This window comes from Zonotrichia leucophrys, chromosome 18 (assembly GCF_028769735.1).
Source record: "Zonotrichia leucophrys gambelii isolate GWCS_2022_RI chromosome 18, RI_Zleu_2.0, whole genome shotgun sequence".
NCBI lineage: Eukaryota > Metazoa > Chordata > Aves > Passeriformes > Passerellidae > Zonotrichia > Zonotrichia leucophrys.
In genome coordinates, this window is record NC_088187.1 from 7,611,109 (window position 1) to 7,633,877 (window position 22,769).

At 38.1% G+C, this 22,769-nt stretch overlaps 1 protein-coding gene across 1 annotated transcript in view; it reads left to right on the forward strand.

The window, feature by feature from the left end:
• The first annotated feature begins 612 nt into the window (after positions 1–612).
• ANKFN1 (ankyrin repeat and fibronectin type III domain containing 1) overlaps positions 613–22,769 on the forward strand; it is a 108,174-nt gene continuing 86,017 nt past the window's right edge. The window contains exon 1 of the mRNA XM_064728574.1: positions 613–800. The gene's annotated coding sequence lies outside the window, so the exon portion shown is untranslated. The remainder of the gene's footprint in view (positions 801–22,769) is intronic.

Genomic DNA, 22,769 nt, shown 5'->3' on the forward strand with positions numbered 1-22,769 from the left:
ACTCCATGTGCTGAACTGGACTGAGCCCAATGGGCCTGTATAGAAGGCTGATTCTCAAATATTTGGGGGTTCAGAAATATGGCCAGTGCTGGGTCTGGGGACAGAGCAGGGCAGAGCAGCTACAGAAATCAGAGTCAAGGATTTGGGCTTGGATTTTTATAGGAGCCCATGTAAGTAAAGGCACCTCTCTTCTATAGCCCATCATGAATACCTGTTAAATGCTTATATTCATTACTGCTGATCTCTCTCCATTTGTTGTAGTAAACTGGCCCTGATTTCTTGATCAATCTCTCTATAATCAGCTATCCTCATCCACAAAAGCTGATTACAATAACTAAATTAAACTGTGTGCAGCAGGGTATTGTCCCATCAGATGGCACAGAGGAGTTCTACAGTCTCCTTGGAGTCACCCAGATCAACTATTAATAGATGCTTTTAATGTTAGAATTCCTAGGTGGTTCCATTTCTCAGGTTGCAAGACATTCTGGACTTTTTATTTTCTGTCTGAAATTGTTGTGCTGTTTTCAGTACTTAAGAGACAGACTCCAAATGAAGCAGCCATTCCTAACCTATGCAGACAAAGGGAGTGGTTCCCTTAGCAACAGGAACCATGTGGAGGTTCTCAGAGAGCTCTCTTTTCCCCCTACTCGTGTTTTCTTTTAACTCAACATTTTGCACAGCATCTTGCATGGAGACTCCGACAGCTGGGCTGGAGGCAAGCAGCTCTTCCGGCTCCGGCTAACCCGTGCTCGAGGGGCAATTGTTCCACACTCATCAGACAGAAAAAATGATAATCATGGGTAAGTGAACTGGCAGACAATCAGAGTTCACGCTGAGGAGGGGGAAAGTTTACTGGCTGGCAACCAGAAGTGTCCAGCACTTCCCAGTAGGCATGTATGCTTGAAGCAGGGGCACTAGTGTGGTGCTTGCCTGTTTTTCTGGTGGGATTGCATGTCTGCATTTAACATTTCAGGGGTTGGAATAATTAGTACAACTGGGCTCTATCCTTAGCATGCTACTGACTTCCTTTACAGTCCTGAACATCTCATCTCACCGCTCGGTTTTCCTTCCTCATCCATTAAAAAGAGATTATATGCCATGAGGATCTTGAAAGGAGTGTAAAGTACTGGATTCTATTGCTTGTCAAAATTGTATTTGATTTTGAAGTTGATGATAAGGTGTGCAGAACCTGAGATAAAGTATTGATCTTTTATTGTGAATTTAGCTAGATAGATCTAGTTGCTTTTCTTCCCAGTACAGAAGAAGAGATGTGTGCTTGTAGTGCTTTTACATATATGTGCCTGGTAAAAGAATTTTTGTATGCTGTATAAGTGTATAAGTAACAGAAATAGAGATGTTTATTTCCCTCAAAATAGCTACAGCATGGACAAGGTAGTAGCTGTGATTCAGTGAAATTCAGCATACTATAAAATAATGAAATTTAAGCTTTGTATGTATTAAAGTTAACTGCTGTCCCTAAAGTGTTATGCATTACCAGCACTCTAGCCAATCTCTGTAGGAAAAGCCTAATGCATAAACTCCCTAAGTTTGTACTCATTTTACCTAAAAAGAGACATCTGAATTATTCCAATGTTAAACCAGTTTATTTTGTGGGGGACTTGCATAAGGGATGAATTTGTCTCTGTTTTCCTACTTGGATGTAGAAAGTTCCTCTGGTCACAATTTTTCATCACATTTGAATTAAAATTCAAGCATCCAAGTTCATATTTCGACAAATTGTGCAGCACGCTGATCATCTGGATGCAGGCTCCCTTTGATCCCACCCTCGCAGAGTCTCAGTGTCGCAGTGAATGCGTTCCCACTACAGCAACTTAGTTCTTGTGTTTCAGATGTGATTGGATTACTGCAGGCAGAAGCAGTGGCTGTCCCTGTATGCGCAGAGCAGCTGCAGGAGTGTCACGCACCAGCTCCCCACAGTCCTGTCAGCCAGGAGCTGTCATTTCCCTTCCTATTCCTCGCCCAGCACAAACCCACTGATGCCCTGCTCTGCGCTGGTCCAGCAGCCAGCCCCTCTGAGCTCTGCCTGGGGATCACGGGTGACAACAGGCACAACACTCCCCTGTGCCTGGGAACTGATGATTTGTCTCTCAGCTCCAATTTAAATGAAGAAAAATTGCCATGTTTGCACCTTTATGAATAATATTAGGCTATGTGTCTGAATAAAGAGGAAGGCAATAATGAGTCACTGAAATTAATTGTTTCCTTTTTCTGTCTAGGGTTATATTTCTATCCTTTTATACCCTACTTCAAACAGTATTACTGCTTGAATCAGTGATACCAGCTACGGTACAGGATTAAAATACTGCATGTTTGGTGTGAAGTGTTTGAGTTTCTAATAACAATTTGCCTTGTATGTTTTGCAATATGTGAAGAAAATCCTGGGTTTAGGATGTGGGGGTTTTTTCAGCAAAAAATTTAAGTCGTTGCATATTGATCTTCTTAATTACTTTCCCCATCCCCATTTGATATCTAGTTCTGCAGTTTTTCCTTGTTCAGTGTTTTCATTTAGAATTTATTTTCAATTTTCATTCAGATAAACAAAAACATCAGTCCTTTTGCCAGGTCTATGGTTAGAGATTTTGTACGAATAAGCCACTGAGAACGCATTTAGTAACTTTACATTTACTAAGTTTGCCCTGTTATTAGCAATTGTTATGCTGTGGCTTTTATCCCAGCATTTGAAGTGCACTGGATAAATGAAGCCTACCCAGAAATGTGAAGACAAGGAAGTAACACCAAGGGATCACTTTATCCAGAAACTAAGTAAATAATAAGAATTCTAATGTTCTACAGAAGTGCTATATGTCTTAGAAAATGAAGCAAAGATAAAGCAGAACAGATTGATAACAACACCTATTTCAGCTGATGCTTTACATATAGGACTAAGCTGAAACAGGAGAAAAAGTGGATGTTAATCTTAAAGACGTGTATGGTGAGTGACCTATAGGAAGAGGTATGAGAAACTGATTTATGTGGCTGGCAACCAAGGAGTTGGCAAAGTTTCATGGTTTTAGCAAGAGGAATAATCTCACACAGATCAAATATCAGGATCTCACCATTTTTATATACTATATGATTTTTCAACACCAAGTAAAAGCCAAGGTTTATAACATAATTCTTTGTTCAATCTGATTTACTCATTAAAAGATCAGCAGGTTAACTCCTCCAAGATACCTCTGGATACAAAGCAGATAATATATTAGGTTGTGTATGGTTTATGGCTTTTTATGTTGTAGTCCTGGAAAAAGGACTGGTGTGGTGGTCTGGGGTGGTGCTGCCCATTGCAACCTGTTATCACTTGTCTGATCCTCACTGAAATACATCACTTCTGCATCAAGGTGGGCAGGGGGCATCCTCTTCTGTAAAAGCTTTTCAGTATCTTTTGTGGGAAGAGCCAGAAAACCTGGGGATTGTGAATGGTTCCTGTGCAGGTGTTTCCAATCCTGGAACTGATCTGGCTTTCTCAGAGAGCCTCAAAGGATTTCAGAAGCCAGGACCAGTGACCATGTACAGTCTGTGGCTGTAGCTACACTCTGAACACTTGGGTCATGTAAGTCCTGACTCTGGGTATTGTCTAATTTGCAGACTTTGTATTGTGGCTAGAGAGATGCATGTGGATCAAATGCCAGTTAGTCCATGGGACTAATGGCCCAGCTACTTACTCAAACAGATGGAAGGTTTCAAAAAGGACAAGTCACCCCAAATCTTTCACTGCCCCGTTCCCCACCTCCCATTTGGTAATGTTGTATTGCTGAGCCATGCACAGTTCTTGCTGTAGCATTAGGTAAGAGCAGTGTGCTCTTACTGACAGAGGTAACAGCAGCTGGAAAAACACTGCAACAATGGGCTTAGCTTGTTCCAGGCTGATGAGAGGGCAAACTCCTCAAAGACCATGAGAACACTCTTGTTTCTCAGGTATAATAAATCCAGTGTTTTCAGTTCTTCATTCCTAGTGTTGCCATTGTTAACTCATTAATGACAAAATTTGCTATAATCCCGTTACGTTAATTTGATATATAGGCTTATTGGACATTGTATAAACTGTACTGAATAAACAAGTAGAAAATTTTAGAGCCCAAAGATTTATTTCACTGAAACATACATATTCCCCAGCAATTAAGGTGTAAAACTAACAATGTGATGTGCCGAAAATATAATGTCAATGAGTAGCACACATACATTTTCTAAAGTGCAAGAGTAGGTGGGACATCTGAAAGTGTTCAAGCAAGGAGTTTGGATAAACAAAACTCATCTTAAAGTCTTTTCAGATTCATAAACATTATGCATATGAGAAGATTTAGATTAATGTTTGATATCTCCTCTTAAATGTTATCAAGAGGATAACAAATGGACAGCTCTTTGGAGAACCTTATGTCCTGTTACATTTCATTCTTTAGCCATGGGATTTGAGGAGCTGTTTTCTTCTCTTCCTATGTCCTGTCAGTTTTCTCTTTTTGTTTTTTTTTTTTTTCTTTAGTTTTTGTTTGTTTGTTTGTTTTTTTACCAGAAGAAAGCCCATCACTGATTTTGCAGCCTCCTCTTGTGTCAAATTCAAGCCTGTGTTAAGGATCATCTCATGTGTGATTCAGATTGGGTTTGTTCTGTGCTAATAAACCTTGAGAGTTTGGAGTGCATTTTAGAAGAGTTCAAGATGAGCTTGAAGCTGTTGTCTAAACTTGCTTTTTCCAGAAGCATGTCAAGAGTGCACACAGAACAGCTCCAAGGTCAGTGTTTGTGTCCTGCCTTACAGCAGAGGCTGAGCTAGGGAAGATGGAAATCTGCAGAGGGATCCTAAAGCACTCCTTTCTAAGTCTTTTAAGGCTAATGTCTCCTTTTCCTTTTGTATCCTGACTATATTGAAATTAATGATTTACGGATTTAAATTTCACATGGAGTCAAGCTGAGAAGATGTACCTGACTCCAAGTTTCTTCTAAATGCAAAGTTGCTGCAGCTTTTGTTCCAAGCTAATCTTTGTGTGACTCATATGGCAACGCTCAGCAGGCCTGGGCTCCTGAAGATGTTCCTTTGAGGTCAGCAATTGTCTCAAGCAAATATTTGCCACTTCATAAATCTCTGCTTGTATAGGCTGGATTCTACAGCCTCTCTTTTGGCCAGTACAAGATTATACAACAGCCATCGTGCATCACCAGGGGAGGAACAAATTCTTTTAGAAAAGGAGAGTAGATGCTCAGACTGAAACACAATGTTTTTTGTAGCTAAACTAAGTTTTAGATCAGTCAGATTGTCACTTGAAACAGATAGAAATTTCAGGTCCAACATTTTAATGACTAAAGTAACACGTTGTGGAAGGTGAAATATGCAACCAGCACACATTTAAAAACTGAAGGAGAATTTTGAAATATTTCACTGAATGCATGATTAGAGTTGTTGGGGAAGTTTATGTAAGAATATTTAAAATTATGACCATGTTTCAAAAATTGTTATAATGAAGTTCATCAAATTGGTTCAGAAGTCAATGCTGAGTTAGAATTCCCATTTAGCCATTTATACCTCTTAAATATATCTATATATATCTATAAATATATATATATCACTAGGCATTTTGTATATGGAAAATTTGATCTATGATCATTGCAAAAGAATATGGAAAAGAACTGGCCATGTTTATTGGATTCTGTCCAGTGTGACAATTGACAATACTTTTTGGCTCAAAAGTGAAAATAATCATTCAATTTTTATTTCATACATAGCCAGAAAGTCACTATTTAAAAATAATCAACATAGCACTTTACTTTGAGTTGGAATTTCAAGCAGATGATGATTTTTAGGGGCTTTTGGAAACTGAATGGGCTGACATGGTATGAAATATGCCACATCTAGCTAGTTAATGTTGATAATTTTAGAAGTGGCCTCCATTGTCTATTACCTCCTGATTGCTTTTCATTGCTGTACTGTGTATAAAGAAACCCTGCGGCATCACTGGGCAGTTGAATGTCTCAGTGTAGTTTATTTAAAATGTTCTTCAGTTTTCTGGCATAAATTTGTATTGGCTTAGACTGATGCTGCCTAAACTTGACCATGGTGGCCAATTTGGGATTGAAAGTGAATGCCATAATAATGGTATGTTCTTATATAAATTACACTTTGTGTGATTATCTGTATCTATTTTGAGCATTTAGGACAGCAAGTGGCTGTCTGAGTGCTCGCAGGGGTAAGGACTGAGCCTCAGCTGTAACAAGTTTCAGCACTACCAAATTTAATTGAACTACTACAGGTGATATTAGCTAAAGAATGGTTTCTTGCAGCAGTACATGAACAATAACTCGATTTCATTCACATGATAAGAAACTGAGAGTTGCAAGACAAAGTCTTATAGCGAGGCATGTTGTTTTACATCATGACATGCTACAGGCATTTTTAAATTCCGTAAGTTGAGGGGAAGGTGAAGTTTCAGAGAACATACCAGATTCTGAGCAATGGAAGTGAAAAACAGGATGAAAGGAAAGAATGGTGCGAGGAGTTGAAAGAAATTTCTTTTATTTTGTCACTGCTTTTCTGCAGTTTAGGGAGAACTATTGCTCTGGACAGCTCCCATCCCATCTCATTATTGTCCCTATCAAACAACACTAACTCCTTGCTATTTTCTATTTAAGGGAATGGAACAGAATGGTAAAAGCTTTCCTCACTTGATATTTGCTGTCGTGTTCATAGGGCTCTTTCTTTAAACCCCCAGGATGCCACATTTAAGCTGTGAAAGTGGTGTTATTTACACTGAGCATGGTCAGTCCTCACAGCCTGATTACAGTGCCAGTTAGGATCAGATTTAGATTCGTCATTCAAGAGACAAGGAAAACATTGGGGTAGAGACAGGAGAGATGCTATAGGAGGATGGTAATGGGAAAAGTAAAATATTTTAGCCTGCTACCCCCAGCCTCCCTGGCTGTCCAGTCAGCATACAGGATGCCTTTCCAGGTGAGGTGGCCAACTAAGAGATAAATGTATGTGATTTTGTACAAACTTCATAACTTGCAGCTGAACGTTATTTATAGATATTAATTAGTTCTCTGTCTTTGCTGTGTTGTTATGAACCTCTGTTCAGTTTCTGACATGTTTTTCATTAGGTTGATTAATAGTGAATTTTTTAATTATTTAAAAACTAACTGCCCTGCAGGAATATGTAGGGAGCAGAAAGGTGGTAGTAATGCTCAGCTTTAGTGCTGGACAAACTGCACATTGAGAATAACTGTGGCCATTGTTTCAGGGGACTTTCTTTCCTTTGAAAAGTTTTCCTGAGCTTAATATTAATGTTGAAAAAGGTGATGCTTCAGACTTCATATTTCAGCTGTTGACATAAAGTGTGTTTTATTGTAAGCTAAACTGAGCAAACTCTCTGTAAACCGTATGTCTCAGACCTTACTCTTGCAAACACCTTCTCATGGGTCTTACCTCACCAAATTCAGCTCTTTATACATATAAGTGTGTTGATTTGCTTTCTTGCCTTAAATCAATGAGCTAGAAAGACGACTGCCTTCAGGACACTGATAGGTTTGTGCATGTGAGCAATAAAATCTGTAATGTACCAGCGTTCTTTCAAAGTGCCCAGCCAGCTTTATTGGCACTTTTATCCTGCTCACAAAGTTTGCCTTACAGGCCCAGGTTTCAACACTGACAGACTTCCCAAAAAGTGGCTGGATTGTTTATTGCAAGTTAGCAAAACCCCTACATTTCTTAAAGAGGGTATTTAGATTTATCTTGGAATTTCAAATTAATTTTATAAAGGGCTTTTGTTAGGACAGAAAGAGAACATAATGCAAAAGCCTCTGAATTTTATAGAAGTTTTTAGCTGATTTCAATGAGCTTTGAGTTGAACTTGCAAGGGATGTTTTAGAGAATTATTGTACTTAATTACAGACCACATTTATGAAACTGATAATAATTTTTCTGTCATGCTAAAAACTCCATGGTCTTTAGGATCAGAATCCTGAAATTTTTGGTGCCCAGTAACAGAGATTAATTAGTAGCTCATATTAATTTTACATTTGTTGTTGTTGTTGCTCTTAAAGATCAAAATTACATGTAAAACCCAAGACACCCAAGTGGTGAGACAAGGGAATGGAACTAAGCAGGATCAGCTGGTAATCATGTCTCCATATAGATAACCAAACCCACAGATAACCAAACCCACAGATAACTCATCTCTTCCCCTGGCTGATTCCTCTGTGTCTTATTTATACTGAATGCTTGAAAGGCAAAGTATTCTCTCTTGCCAGCTGTTTGTAGAGGGTATAGACCCAGTTTCAGCAGGGTCTCTTGATACTGTAGCAATAAAAAGAAACCATTAAAGCCTAGAATAATTGCTTTAATTAGATGCTTTAGAGCTGACCAACTTCCGATTGCAGTAGAAATGTGCCATGCTGGCTGCTGTACTAAGGACAGAATAACTGGTTTGTGTCCTTGAGCTTGCCAACAATAGTCTTTTCAACTGCAGTTACCTTTATTTTCCCCAAACTGAAATGCAACACCAGTATAGTAACAAACAGAACAAAAATGCAAGCCATGTGTCCATGTATTACTAAATTGTTTTATTTAAAAAAAACCCCTAAAATTACTCTCATTCTCATAGTGAATGGTTTGTGGGGAGGGCTTATACTTGGCCAGACATGTTAGGAAAAAGTGGCAAAAATAAATTATTTGCTAACTATGAAAATGAAATGCAGCCCCTTTTATGAGATAGGTGGAGATTTTTGCATATAATTCTGTTTTAGTGAACTGCAGCCTCACAAAATGCTGATGGTGTAGGAGTAGGACCATCATTTCTGCCTTGATTCAAAAAGATTAGAAATGGCTCACATAAGCCAGGCACCTGAGCATGTCTTCATTTTAACTGTTGCAGTCTGATCTTCTAAATTGTTTTCCAAAGGAATTCCATAGGGACATGACTTTAACTGGAGAAGGGAAACGGTTCACAGGTGGGCTCACTGTCCCTTCCTCATTACATCTCCCAACAGAGCTGTCATCAGCATTTTGATTACAGGATTGATTACATCAGCATTTTGATTACAGGATTTTTCTGCCTCTCAAGTAAGTATTTATTGCACTTTAAACTTTTATGTCACTAACAAGACTGCATCTATTTTTACATAAGTGCATAATTTAGTATTTTACTGCTTGGGAGAAAAAGTATTTTCCCATACTGATTGAAGGAATGCTAGAAAAGAGACTAAAGCAATAGGAGATTCCAGTCTTTTCTTACTGACTGCTCTAGTGATGCTTGCCTAATTGTTCCATGGAATCAGGATCTGAGCCAAATTTTGTCAATGTTTTAAAGCGTAGATTTTCACAGTTTGCAAATGGTAGAAATCTGTTGCTCTGAAACTTCTAAGTTGTTGTCAGGCTGTCAAAGATCAGAGAGAAACTAAAAACTAAAAAGCCAAAAACTAGCTGAGAACCCAAACCTTGAAATATTCACCAAACTGGAAAATGGGTTGAGGTTCACTTGTCACAGTGTAGAACACTGAGACTGACACCTATAGCAGAAAATACTCTTTTCTCCTTTCCTGTTTAGAATTGTAAAGCTTTTAAAGTAAGGTTCTTCAGCTTAATTATGGTGACTTCTGTGAACTTCTTCCAGTTTTCAGTTGCAAAATCATTGGGTCTCTGGAAATAAGCGATACAAGCTTCTAAATAAACCACTTTAGGTTTTCAGAAATGACCATCTTCCCAGCAAAGGTTTCTTCAACTGGCAGAGTAAATTCCCTTTATATTTAGGCTTTCTCTAAACACCAATTTTGTTGACATCAGTGGATTCTGTATATGAAACCAGATGAATGTACAGTGGAGAAATGTCCTGAACAGCAAGAACATCTTTTCAGTAATTGAGTTTGCATACAGAGCAGTGAAGAATTTGCATGGTTACAGATGTTGCAGAAGATTAAATATAAAGGCACTGCTACCTGCAGGAATGAAATCCATCTTGTCAGCTAGTTGGGAGACTCATGAGCAGGAATTTCCTGTTGTGGCCAATTTCATCCCTCCTTCCTCCGCCCCCATTACGTCTTTGCTGTGCCTCCCTCTCCGGCTCTATCCGAATATATTTTCACTACGGCACATTTAGGTATCAATCAACAGGAATCTCAGCTGCTGTTGTGCTTAGGGGACAAACTGTTCTTTCTTCATACTAACAAGGAATGCCTGAAATAGCCAGACACACAGCACTGATTGATGCAGCTACAGTTTATACACCTAGATTCAGACAGTCTGAAACTGCCAGAATTAATGGCTTATTATTAGAAAAATACTTCTGCTAGACTTATAATTTAGAACCATTTAAATGCCTCAGGCATAATCACTGAAGTTAAAGTTTTAGCTAGTAAAGTGCTTGATGGTGCAAATTAGACACATCTGCCTGTCTCAGGTGCATTTGCTCTTAGTGTTTTTGCTGTTTGAATAGGGTTTTTTTGTATTTCTCTGATGTGATATCTGGGATTATGAAGATCGATGCACATCTTTTTATAGATTAAGGTATGTCTCCATATTAATAGTTTAATTCGGGGGAACTTAGAAGAAAGAATATGGGACCCCAAAAGTTTAGGACTCTTATTAAAGTTTCTGCATGAACAGAAAACAACCAAACATTTTCACTTGACTGTCTTGAGCTGTGTGGTTTGCTTAGCTTGTGGGTGCCACTGCTCAGGGAAAACACCAGGAGGATCCTGAAGGAATCCTGCATTTGCTGTAGTGCTGGCAAAAGCAGCAACCGCTGCTTCTCCTGGATTTATTCCATGACATATACCAGAATTAAGGGCTCCAAAGAGAACCTGTTGGCAGTGAAGGGAAAGTACCAAGTGAGGTGTGACAGGAGTAAGATACTGCACAAACAGGCTCTATGGAACAAGCAGCTCAGTTTTGCCACACACACACGCTTTTTGCCTCTGCCTGGGACTCTTAACCTAATGGTGAGCCTTTCTAGTTTATACAGGGGAGTTTAGGTTTGTGGCTGGCTTTCATCACAAAAATGAAGCATGATTTAAAAGCTATGGCAACACAAAACACAGAATATTGAGCTATGGGAAGCCTGCCCAAAGGCTGCATTAGCCTGAGCGCTCAGAAATAGGCCATGGGCTGCCCAGGAGGGGAAATCAGAAAACATGAGGGACTAAAGGGGGTTTGTGACTCCAGCTGAGATTCAAGGCCATGAGCTGCCAAAGCAACAGTCTGCACTCTGAAAAAGCTGTCAAATGTTCAGAGTACCAGGACATTTAAACAAGGACTGTCCCTTCATGTTGAGCTGTGGGTGGCTGCACCTTTGCCACCTGTGCTAATGCAGGGCTCTGAGTTTGTGTTACCGTGCAAAATTGTCAGAGAAAATTATCACTGCAGTTAAGGAAGCTTTTATCTGATGGATTCTATTAACTAAAAGAACTTTTCTGGGAATACAGAACACCTCAAAATAGATTTATGAAGGCTGATGGAAATACTTATTTATTTATCACCTGATGGATATATTATTATCATCCCTATTGTGTTGTGGCCTTGTCAGTGAGAACAACTGCTTGAATCGTGTAGAACTTGTGAATTGATAAACTAGAAAAGGTGCTGTATGCTAAGCAGCAGATTTCTTTCATAAAAAGTTTACGCTTTAAAACCCCCTGGTTCTGTTATTTTAGCAGTCTTCTTTTAAAAGAGGATGTTTTCCATTTTTCCTGGCCCCACTATCCTATTCTCTCTGTCATCATAAAAAAAAAAAAAAACCAAAAAAAGAAAGGTCTCTTCACTATTTCACTATTGTATTCTATTTTTGAACTGTGCTATTCACCAACTTTGAAAGAGAGAGGAAGAACTTAGAGTTGATCCAGGGGAAATCAGAGCCCCCTGTGCAAGCCTGAGGCTGTGTGGGGCTGCCCCCAGGGCTGGCTGTGTACTGGGGGACACAATGGCAGAATTCCAAACCAGATTCTTTTCCTGCTCTGGCAAAGGGCATATTTTTTTCCCTGTTTTTACTCCTGGTAGCTGAGCTCAGTGTGTTGGTCTGTAGAGCCCAACAATCCCCACGGTGGTGGCAGTGGCAGGCCATTGTCCCCTGAGTCACCCTGTAAGCCAACGTTGGGTGTTCAGCACATCCCTGCTCTCTTTCTACAAGAACTGCTTCTGAAAAGGTCCTTTGAACTCAAGCACTGCTAGGAAAAACACAGTACTGATTTCACAGGTTATCTGAGGCAAAATCTTGTTTGCATTCTCTAGATAATTTGAGGTATCCTTTATAACGAAGACTTTCAGACACCCCTCAGAAAAGAAAGCATTTCAGAGCCTTTTTTACAAGTTAATTCTGGTAAAAGTCCTTTATATTTAGCGTGTCTTGGCGAATCTCAATACACGTGCTGTATTTAAATGAAACATAACTTTTTTCTCTATTTATTTACATTTCATTTGTTTCAGAAATAAATTCCTACTATAGTCACAATATACAAGTGTTTGTGGTTTTTTTTTAAATCTGGCTCTGAATAGCTAATATACTTTTATATAAATTAGGGCTAAATTAATGACATGTTTACACTAGGAACATTAGGACTGTTTGCACTCTCAAAGCACTAGGAAGTTCATGCAAGGACATATTTCTTATTTTTATTTAACATCCCAATTTTTTTTGACTCAGAGTCTTAAGGTTAATAGGCATATTTATAAATATAACCACATCAATCTATATTGTGGCTCTCAGTAAGTGCTAGAGAAGAGTTGTTTGCACAGGAAGTTAAGACAAATTAACTAAAGATATGATTTTAAAGTATATTAGTTAAAGTGCATTAAAGCTTGGTGTGAATGTTCTCATTCAGAATAAAGTGACTGTAGTTCACTTTACCTTAATGCACTTTAAATTCACACCTTTCAGCTAATTTAGCTTAACTTCCTGTGTGGACAAGCCTTAAGATTGTTCCCATTAAATGGCTCTGCTGAGCTTTATTTTCTACTTCTTAAATCCAAACATGTAAAATAGCCTTACATTCTAAAGAGACTATGTTTTAAAAAGAGAATTTGTTTTAAGTTTTCCAGTCATGAAATTTGTTTGAATGGAGTTATAAGTGGTAACTTTTAGTGAAAACTATATTTTGTCATTTTTATTTTTAATTTCAGGTACGACATTAGGGAGAGCTAGGATATATTTATCAAGCAAAAACCATAAGACCTTATGGGCAACACACAAAACATTGACAAATCATACTTAACGAGTCTGGATTATTTTTACTTAGGAAACCTATTGGAGTAGAATAAAGAGTGTTTGAACTATTTTTTTCAGGATTTCTGAACTTTTAAAGCTCTGGAGAAAAGATGCTGCCCATGAACAGATTGACTCACACACACACTGTGATTTCAGTGCTGTGAGGATGTGAAACTTGGAGTGAAATCTGCACACAGAGCTCTGCCCATGACCCCTGGTCCCTGACATGGCAGTGCACAGATATTTTCTGTTTAGAAAATCTCCTTCCTTTCACTGTTGCTTAGCAGTAATTTTGGTAGAGGTACTCCATCTTAAAGATAGAGGTTTGATGACTATTTACTGCAGTACCTTTGTGTATTTTAGGGTGCCTAAAGTATAGAAACTACTCATCATATTACTCAGAATAGATTTTTCATTAGTTTAGGTTTAGGTTTGTACCCTTTTGTTCTCATGTTTATTATCAGATAATAAACTGCTTCTGCAGTTCCCTGTAAGTTCTTGTCCCAAGCACTGCACAAGGCTTGGTGATTGAAATGGAACCAAAAACAAGGATGTGAATTAGTGGTTGGATCTACAGGAGTGTTGGTCCCAATCCAGCAGCCTACCTGAGCTTCCACTTAACTTTCAAGTATTTAAGTGGTCTCATTTTCAGTGGAATACTGAGACTTTTGAGGTGTTAAAGAAAATCATGTGCTTAATGGTTTCCAGGGTTAGGGCCAGAATGCTGAACACATTTTAGGGTTTAGCACGTTGCGTTTGACTCTGCTGATGACATGAACTGGAACCAGGGAGTTTTGATCAGAGCTGACACGTGGCTCAGGAGACTGTGTGGCAGCTGATAGCTAAATATGTGTGTAATAAACACTGTCATTCTGGTCTTCAGACAAGGGTGACAGAGCTCCAGTTATCTTTTGCTATTTCTCTTACCCTTCACATTCTTAGGAAGCTGTGTTACAATTCTAAGAGCAGTCTTTATTAGCTTTGAACATAACTTCTGTTCCCTCTTTGCATTGTTGATAAAAGTTAGAAATGTTTGAGACAATGAATCTATGAAATACCAGTAATTCCTGATGGCCTTTTCCATAAAAATCGACCTCTATGTGAAATAGAAGAACAATAGATGAAATTGTGGGTTTAAAATATGGGTAAACAATAGTAAGCAGATATGGTAGTGACCAAAGACCAACTTTTTCACCCACTTCAATAAGATAAAATACATTAATTGGTGCTCAGAAATGGATTGCTATCTGATATGTGGTAGATTTACAGACTATAAAGGAAACAACAACTCTTTAGCATCATTAATGGTTCATGTATTTGTAAGACTATTTTGCCACTGGCAGTTAGGATTATTGTAATATTTTCTGTGAGTCTGACAGTAATGTGCTGCCATTTCTTGAACCAACCATAGAATATCATGGAGGCAACATGTCTTAATAAACACAGGCAAGAAGCCTTGTACAGATATTATTGGTGTAACAGGATCACCTACAGACCCTATCTCACTGGGTGTTGCCTGTGAGAGGGCAGGCTTGCTGTGCAGGCAGATGATGGATGAGGGTGGAAGGGGTCAGAGAAACAGGAAGCAACTTGGTCACAGTCATGTAACAGGAATAGGGATGGAGCCTCCTGGCTCCCAAGCCCAGTGTGTTATCCAGTATCCCACACTGCTGCCCCACCTCTCTGCTCACTTGTTTCTTCAGCACAGCCACTGAAATTGGACCCCCTGTACCCTGCATGTGACAAGGAGCACCACCAAAATTTTCAGAACGTTGAATGGGCTGGTTTGCCATATTAGTTAGTGAGTGTAATATCAGGTTTCTAATTTTGTGTGCAAAGACCATCATTCCAATTGTATTTTAACACCAAAATAGCACATCAGGCAAAATGAATTTGGCACAAACAGTGAGTTTATCATGTCTTTATTTCCTCTGTGCATATGATAGGAACAAAGTTGCATTTCTAGTTGCTTCCAGACAAAAGTGTAGTGTGTGGGAAGGACTGTAAATTTCTTAGGTTTCTGCAGCCAAGTGTTTAGATAAAAGGATGACTGTCAAAGGAAACCTTTTTTCAAGCTATTTTAGCTTCAAGATGAATAATTAACTTGTACCAGCTTTTAAGCTTAAGTCATAAACTCTGTGGACTCTTTTCCCTGGTACAACCTTTTAATCTTACAGTAAGTTATTTTGTTTAAAAAAGGAAGAAAGCTAATTCAATAATTCTGAATCAAACATTCAATATTGCATCAAGCTGTAGTGAGAGGAGGAGCAGTGAGATTTCTTCCTTTGTGCTGCACTGTGAGAGTAGCAAAGGATACAGGGAGAGAAATGAACTGTCCCACAGCTACAGGAAACATTGTCCATGCTGTACACATGGACATCAGCTCACAATTCCAGTATGGGAGGGTTCAGCTGTTGAACTTGGGTCACAACATGCTTTAATATTATCGTCACTACAGTAACTGAAGAATTTCTATTTGGAAACAATTCTTCATGCTGGCGTTTACTGTGAAGAAATGTGGGATACTACAGCTCCAGATTTTCATTTCTAGGTGAAAAGCCTCCAATATTTTGAAAGCTCTCGCTTCAAACTTTTACCTTCCAATATTTTGACACATTCAAACATTTATCCAGGTACCATGAGAGGCCAACTGGAGCATCAGCAGCTGCATCCATTGGCAGCTTCAGGTTAATCCAGGCTCAGGCTTGCACAGGGCAGAGCTCAGGATGAACAGGCTGAACACCAAACAGCCCTGCTCTGCAAACACTGAGTACCTCAGTGTGAGCTGCAGCTTGTGCTTCACTTGCACTGTTATTTAAGGATCGTTTTTCTTCTGAAATACAGAAGAAAATTGTTTCCTGAATCTCCATAGAAAAAGAAAGTTGACCTTTTTAAGTATGGTAGACGATTTAATTGCTGATGGAAATTAATTGCATTGTGTAGCCACTCCTATACATGGTTTATTTACACTGCATGTCCTATAAACATCTCATAACCTCACTAAATTCTCTGTTCACTAAAAGAATGTGGCCAGTATGTTCAGATGTGCTTCGTTTTTACTTTTTACCATCTTCTTTGTCTGCTCTTAAGAAAATTAATTTGCTTTAGAAATTACACTTGCATGCAAATTGTTGTCAGATAATAAATACAGCCTAAGTGTCAGCCAAAATACACCAAGGTTATGGCTCTCATATTTGCATTCTGTATTCCTTCACTGTCCACTAAGGCAAATTAATTACCCTGTGTTTCTTTTGCAAGCCAGCAGGAGGTAAATTGGTATTGTAGAAATGAAAGGGAAGAGTCTAAAAGAAAATTGTCAATCAATTTGTTAAGTTTTAATTTCTCTTTACTGCATTGTTTTGCAACATCAAAGCCTGAAAATTAAATGCCTGTCATTGCTCTGAGCATTGTCCTAGTGCTGCTGGCACAGGAACTGTGAGCAGTGAGAGAAAATGTCAGATGGCTTTTTGAATGGCAGCGAAAGGGCATCATGAGAACTTGAAAAATCTGTTTCCTCTAAGTTCTAAAAAATCCTTCATTATTTGTAGAGCTATTGAATAATTTTTTTGTTTTTTGAGAATTCTGGTATCTTGTTCTTTCCATGTGGAAGAGATTCCATCTCAATTATTTCATGAAGATGATGTTGTGTCTTCTGCCAGTCTAGGTCATCTTCCATTATATTCACTGGCCTTTAAATTGGGTTTATCAATAAAAAAAGTGCAGTGTTTTAAAGTGTGTGCCTTGCTCCTACTCTTTACACCTGAGTTTAAAGAACTGAAGGATGAGGCACAAGCACAATGTGTGTATATAAAAGGGAGAGACATGGGGGTTGAAAGGAGCTGAAAATATTAGTAAAGCCTATTTTTTTTAACTTTGTATTTATATTTACAGGTAAGTCTGGTGAGTTCACAAAAGTCAAGTGGGTTGGTTCCCTCATTGAAAGGGTTGAAGATCTGACTGATCTGAACCTTCAACACTACTGCAAATTGAAAGATGTAAATCTGATCTCACCAGTCTAAACATAACTGTCAGCTACTTTTAGGCATAGTTCTGTATTGATTTTTATGTTCTTATTTTTATTTAATGAACAGGTTATTTTTCTCTTCGTCTGTAATTCTGACCTCATTCAGTAGAATCTCAATCTGCAGCTCCCCTTTAACTTTCAAAAAAATCTCTTCCAAAACAGGTTCAGAAAGCAGTTTCCTGTGAATTTTTATGAGGATGTTATGAAAATTAGGGTTGCATTTTTGACCCCATTTAATCTCCAAGCATCTGGCTTACACTGTTCTGCTTGGTGATGTTTCTTTCCCCCAATATGACTTTGATAAATACTTTTGGTAGGCTGCTTACCCTTTGCAATTCAAAGCATTAGAGTTATTTACTACACTCCTGCAAACTTTCCTATTGTTTCCACTGTCCTTTGTATCAAATAAGTTGGAGACCAGCACCCGCTTTGCAGGAGATTGATTATGTGGCTGTTGATGGCTGCTTCTTTGGTAGTTTTGAATTTCAGTGCAGAGTAAGAAGAACTGTGCAAGTACTATAAAATTATATCTTTCTTGCTTTTATTTTCCCTTTGCACATGATGCTTTTATTAAGATGATATACTATTTTTATTTGCCATGAAATCTTAGTTCTACAAAACTAATTTAGTTCAGATGGAAATACTTGACATATGAATTTTTAAGAACTTTGATGTCCTACAGGACAAAATTCTTTTCCCGCACCTTTGGTCGATGAGCTGTATTTTTACCATCAGTAATATTTGCTTTTTTTTTGTAGCATAGTAGTACCCCACTGTGAGAAGATACCCACTGTAGTAGGCACTAAACCAGCATTGATCAGCAGAATTCTTGCTCAGAAGAAGTTACAGTCTGAAAATGAACATAGAGAGGAGAGGAGAGGAAAGGAAGGATATTTTATCCTCCTTTTACAGAGGAAAAACTTGAATGGCATAAAAACATTTCACTGCTCTTAAAATCAACTAATTGATTCAAAGCCCACAGTCACTCTCTGTATAAGTAACAGCAGTGAAGACACCTAAGTTAAATATACATGTCTAAACAAACACACTGGGAAAAAATTATCATGATATAAGCTACCCCCAAATACATAGGTTTACATAAGGTAAATGAGGATATGACCATCTGCTGGTGGAAAAGACTCTTCCAGTGGGAGTATTGGCAGCAAAAAACCAAATTATATTCATGGACATGTATAGTTCAGTGCCCTGATGATCAAAGAAAATTAAGAGGCATCTCAGGTCTTGTGTTCATCCTTAAAAATTTATTGTAGAGCCTTAAAGTTTGTTGACCCAGACACATAGTTGTGTGGTGGTTCTGTTTGTTCTACAGCAGGGTTATAAATAAATAGTCTATAATGCTTTGGTTTACTGGGAAATAGTCTTTGGAAGCACAGAAAATGTGACATATGCAGTGTTTGCCTGCAACAAAATCTCTGATTTACCTGTGGGAAATCTTGGTCTTTGGATCTGTCCTCTCTGGATATCCCTCACCAGGAGATATCCTCATGAAAATAGAATCCTGATTTTTTTTAGTATAAAAAGCCCTTTCGATTGAATAATCTTAGAAGAAAATGGAGAGAAGACTCACTAAAATTAAGCACTTGAAATGAGAGGAATGTTTGGGAACCTTGTAATGTGTGTGGTTATGTCTGCCAAAGTAAAAGCAATGCTTGAAAACCAAAAATTATATCTAATCTTTGGTTTTTGCTTCACCACTTTTAGCAGCCAAACCAAGGCAAGCCAGTTCATTCTTTGTAAAACAACAAAACTCCAGATGGCATCCTTTCATTGAGCTATCTAAATGAATTTTGTATTTTTGAGAAAATCAAATGTCGCATAATTTGAAGAAGCTTCACCTTGGTTATTCTCTTGGCGCAGATTATGACATAAAATAATAATCATTTGAAGATCTGTGTAAAATCTCAGAAGTTAATTTTCCCTGAAATCACTTCACTTAAGCTGTATCTCTGTATTTAACTCACAGATCACTCTCTTTCAAGCTCAGTGAGGAACTGCTTTTACATTATCTCACTGGATAACAGAGAATCCCCAGTAATTAATGCCAGATCCTCAGCTCTGATACTTTCATGGAAACCATTAGGCCAATGCCAGTTTACATCATTTGAAGATCTGATCCAGCAGGTATAAAAATGAAAATGGCAAGGCAAAAAAATATGAGCAATTTGATATCAATAAAAATGTGCATGAGGTCAGGGAGGAGAGAGCCTTTTCAAGTTTTCCTTTGACTTTTTATCCTAAAGAAGAACGTTGGTTTTTTCCAGTCATTGAGCAAGATAATGCACAGCAAATGATAAATTACAAAAGAAAATAATCTGTTGCAATAAAACCTGGGCAGAGCCCCAAGTATTTGTTCCCAAAGTATTTATTTTTCCCCAGCTGTATTTATGTGTGAATTCAATGATGTTTGTAAAACAAGTATTGAAAATTGTAACATTTGGAGTTATGCGCATTTCCAAAAAAAGTTTCTCCTCTTTCAAAATTCAAACTTTGACCTTTCTGAAATTTCACTATCACAACTAACAAGGTCCAACTGGTTTTTATTTTGCAATGTTTTCAGAAAAAGAAATTTCAATTCAGAAGGTGGGATCAAATTTCTAATACAGAAAGTTACTCAATTGCCCAGAGAAGAAGCTGTAATAGATCAGAGAACAGAGCACGAGTTATTGTCTCACTTTGAGTAGCAAATACATTTTGGCTTGTATTGAAATTATTGTTGCCATAACTTATGCCCAGAAAATATATATTAATAATTATTTACAAAGCAAAAATTGAGTCAGTGACAAATACAGAATTAACTCAATGAGGGGATGATTTCTTTTTGTAGCACTCATAGAAAGCCTCAAATGCAAATTCTTTTGAGGAAAATTGCAGCTTCAATAATGAAGTGAGTGAAAAAAAAGAAAAAGAAAAAAAAGAAGCTCAGATGTGAGACCTTTCAGTGGTTTTGGTTTGTTAATTAAAGATTTTTTTAATTATAAGATTTTTTGGTTTAATGTATTAGAGAGTGTGATAGGTTTTGGCGTTGATTAATTATTAATGTATTTATTTTTTGTTGTGAGATAGGATTAGGAGAAAGGTAAAGTAGGTTTAAAATTTTAAAAGGGTATAAAGAAAATTTATTAATAATAATTTAAAGGAGGAATTAAAATAAACTTTTTTTTAATACTTTTTTTTTTTGTTTTGTAACATTTCTGAATGTAGAAAATGGAAAGTTACAATTGGGTCCACCTGCTGTGGGGACAAAGGTACAAAGGTAACCCTGCCTGGTGGGAGCTGCACAGGGAATGGGAACAGAGGCTAAAACACATTCTCCTTCCCAGTGGATCCCACAGAGGAGCAGTTCCCTGTCTGGAGTGGTTTGGGTGTGTGCTGGGGCCTGGCCTCGTTATAAGGAATGGAATATATGGAATCAAATGAAATTCTATATGGGACAAGAAATGGGGTGGTCTTTATAGCAGGGTGGTCTTAAACTGAGGTTTAATGTATGTACAATATACAAACATTTTTGACAGACCATTAACACCTATAATCTTGTAAATATTTGCAATTTTCTAGATCATAAATATAGCTGCATAAGCAGTTCTTTCAGGACATCATTTATACTCCATTAAAGGTTAATTTACAAGTTAGTACCTTATAGAAAGAAGATATGTGTACTTTTATGTTAACTTTCTGTAAAGGGAGACTGGTGTCTCCAGCAGCAATTTGTAATTCTCCTGTGACACTCCCAGTGGCACTATTCAAAGCACTATTTGAATTCTTTTCATCAGCTCATGTTCACAGCAAACTTAATCTTCTGTTTGGAAGGTGGAGGGAGAAAGAAAAGAGAGGGGAAAAAAAAAAACCAAAAAAAAAGCAAGCTAGATCTTAGCTCTTGTGTCTGTGTTCCCAAGCATCCAAGTGTTTGTTTGCACAGCCTCCCCTGACACACATTCTCATTTGTCACAGTGTGATGATACCTGCTGCTGTCTCTGAGCCCTGCCTGCGCTGGGCTGGCTCGGGGGGGAGGTAAATAGTCGGGGATTGACTCTGTGGGCTATGACTTTATTCACTGTAATGGCATTTGTGCTTTCTAAAGATCAAAGGCCAGGGGAAAAAAAAAAAAAAAAAAGGTGGGGGCAGGGGAAGAGAAAGGGAGAAAGAAAATTGTTCACTGTAGACCCAGTCAGGAGCTTTCAGAAGTGCCTGTGAGAAATTAGGTGCCTCTCTTGCACATTTGATCATCTAACATTGAAATCCTGGTGAGGGAGCTTAGAGAAGGATCTGAAGAGAAAGGAGAATAACCACTCGTAAGTCAGGACTGGTGGGGAAGAATGAACAAGGAAGGTGCCAAATTTAACTGGATTTTGATTTATTTGCTTTTTCTAAATGCCAACTTTGCTTGTTCAGCCTGGTAGTTAAACAAATGAGAGGCTTTAAAACTGCAGTTAGCTACAGATTAAAAGGAAAAAAAAGAAATCTGTTGTAAATGCATATATTTTGTTGCCAGCTATTGGGATAAAAGAAAGCTTTCTCAGATGGTATGGTATGGGTTCCACAATGGTCTCTGTGGGTTTATTTGCCTTCCATAGGATTTCCCACGAAGAAAGATGAAAGCTTTATGCTCATTAGTCACCAGGTACTACATGTTTATGTTCCTTATTCATATCTTAATACTGTAAAGACTTCAGCAGCTTTTTTTTTTCCTGTTTCAAACCACTGAGCACACTGCAGAATGTTCCAAGCTTCTGTATTTCATATATGGAGTTTCTTTCAGCTGGTTTCATGCACAAAACAGAGGGTGGTCATTATGGTGCATTCACATCACACTAAGTAGGAGTTAATGATGTATTCTCACTGTACTGTTTTCACTGAAAGATCTTTATAAAAATTGAGGCTTTTATCAAAACACAATGATATCAACACTTGAGTAATTTTCTTGGGCTTAGGGATGAATTTCTCACTAAGGGATGTGAGAACTGGAAACTTTGACCACTGTATATTGCTTTTGTAATTTTCCAATCCATACTTACATTTCTTCTCTGAAAAAGGCAGATCAAGGAGTAATTAGAAACTCACAGGCTGCAGGCTGGGGTGGAGAGGAAGGACTGGGGTAACACCTGTAACCTCAAACTAGTTGTTCCCAATATTTTTAAAAACACATCCTATAAATCCAGCGGCACCAGCAGTGTTGAATGAAGTGACTGCCTTCTTGAGTCCTGAAGAAATGGGGGTGTATTTTGGTATGAAATTCAGTGAAAAGCTGCAGTGAAAAGCTGCTGCTATGAATGTAGCTGGAGTTGTACAGGACAGCCCTGTGACTCCTGGTGTCACACCCCTGCTTGGAAATCTCAGTATTTTTTCCATGACCAAGGGGGCATCTTTGATTATTTTGACAGGCTCATTGATCTTGATACCAAAGAGCAGCTGTGTGGATGCTTTTGCTTTTTAATGCCACGTGCTGTGTGCCTCAAAAATCACAAAAAAAGGTTGAAGAGGGACACATTAAAATGGCAGAACTGCACTTCTCAGTCACACATCAGGCAGTG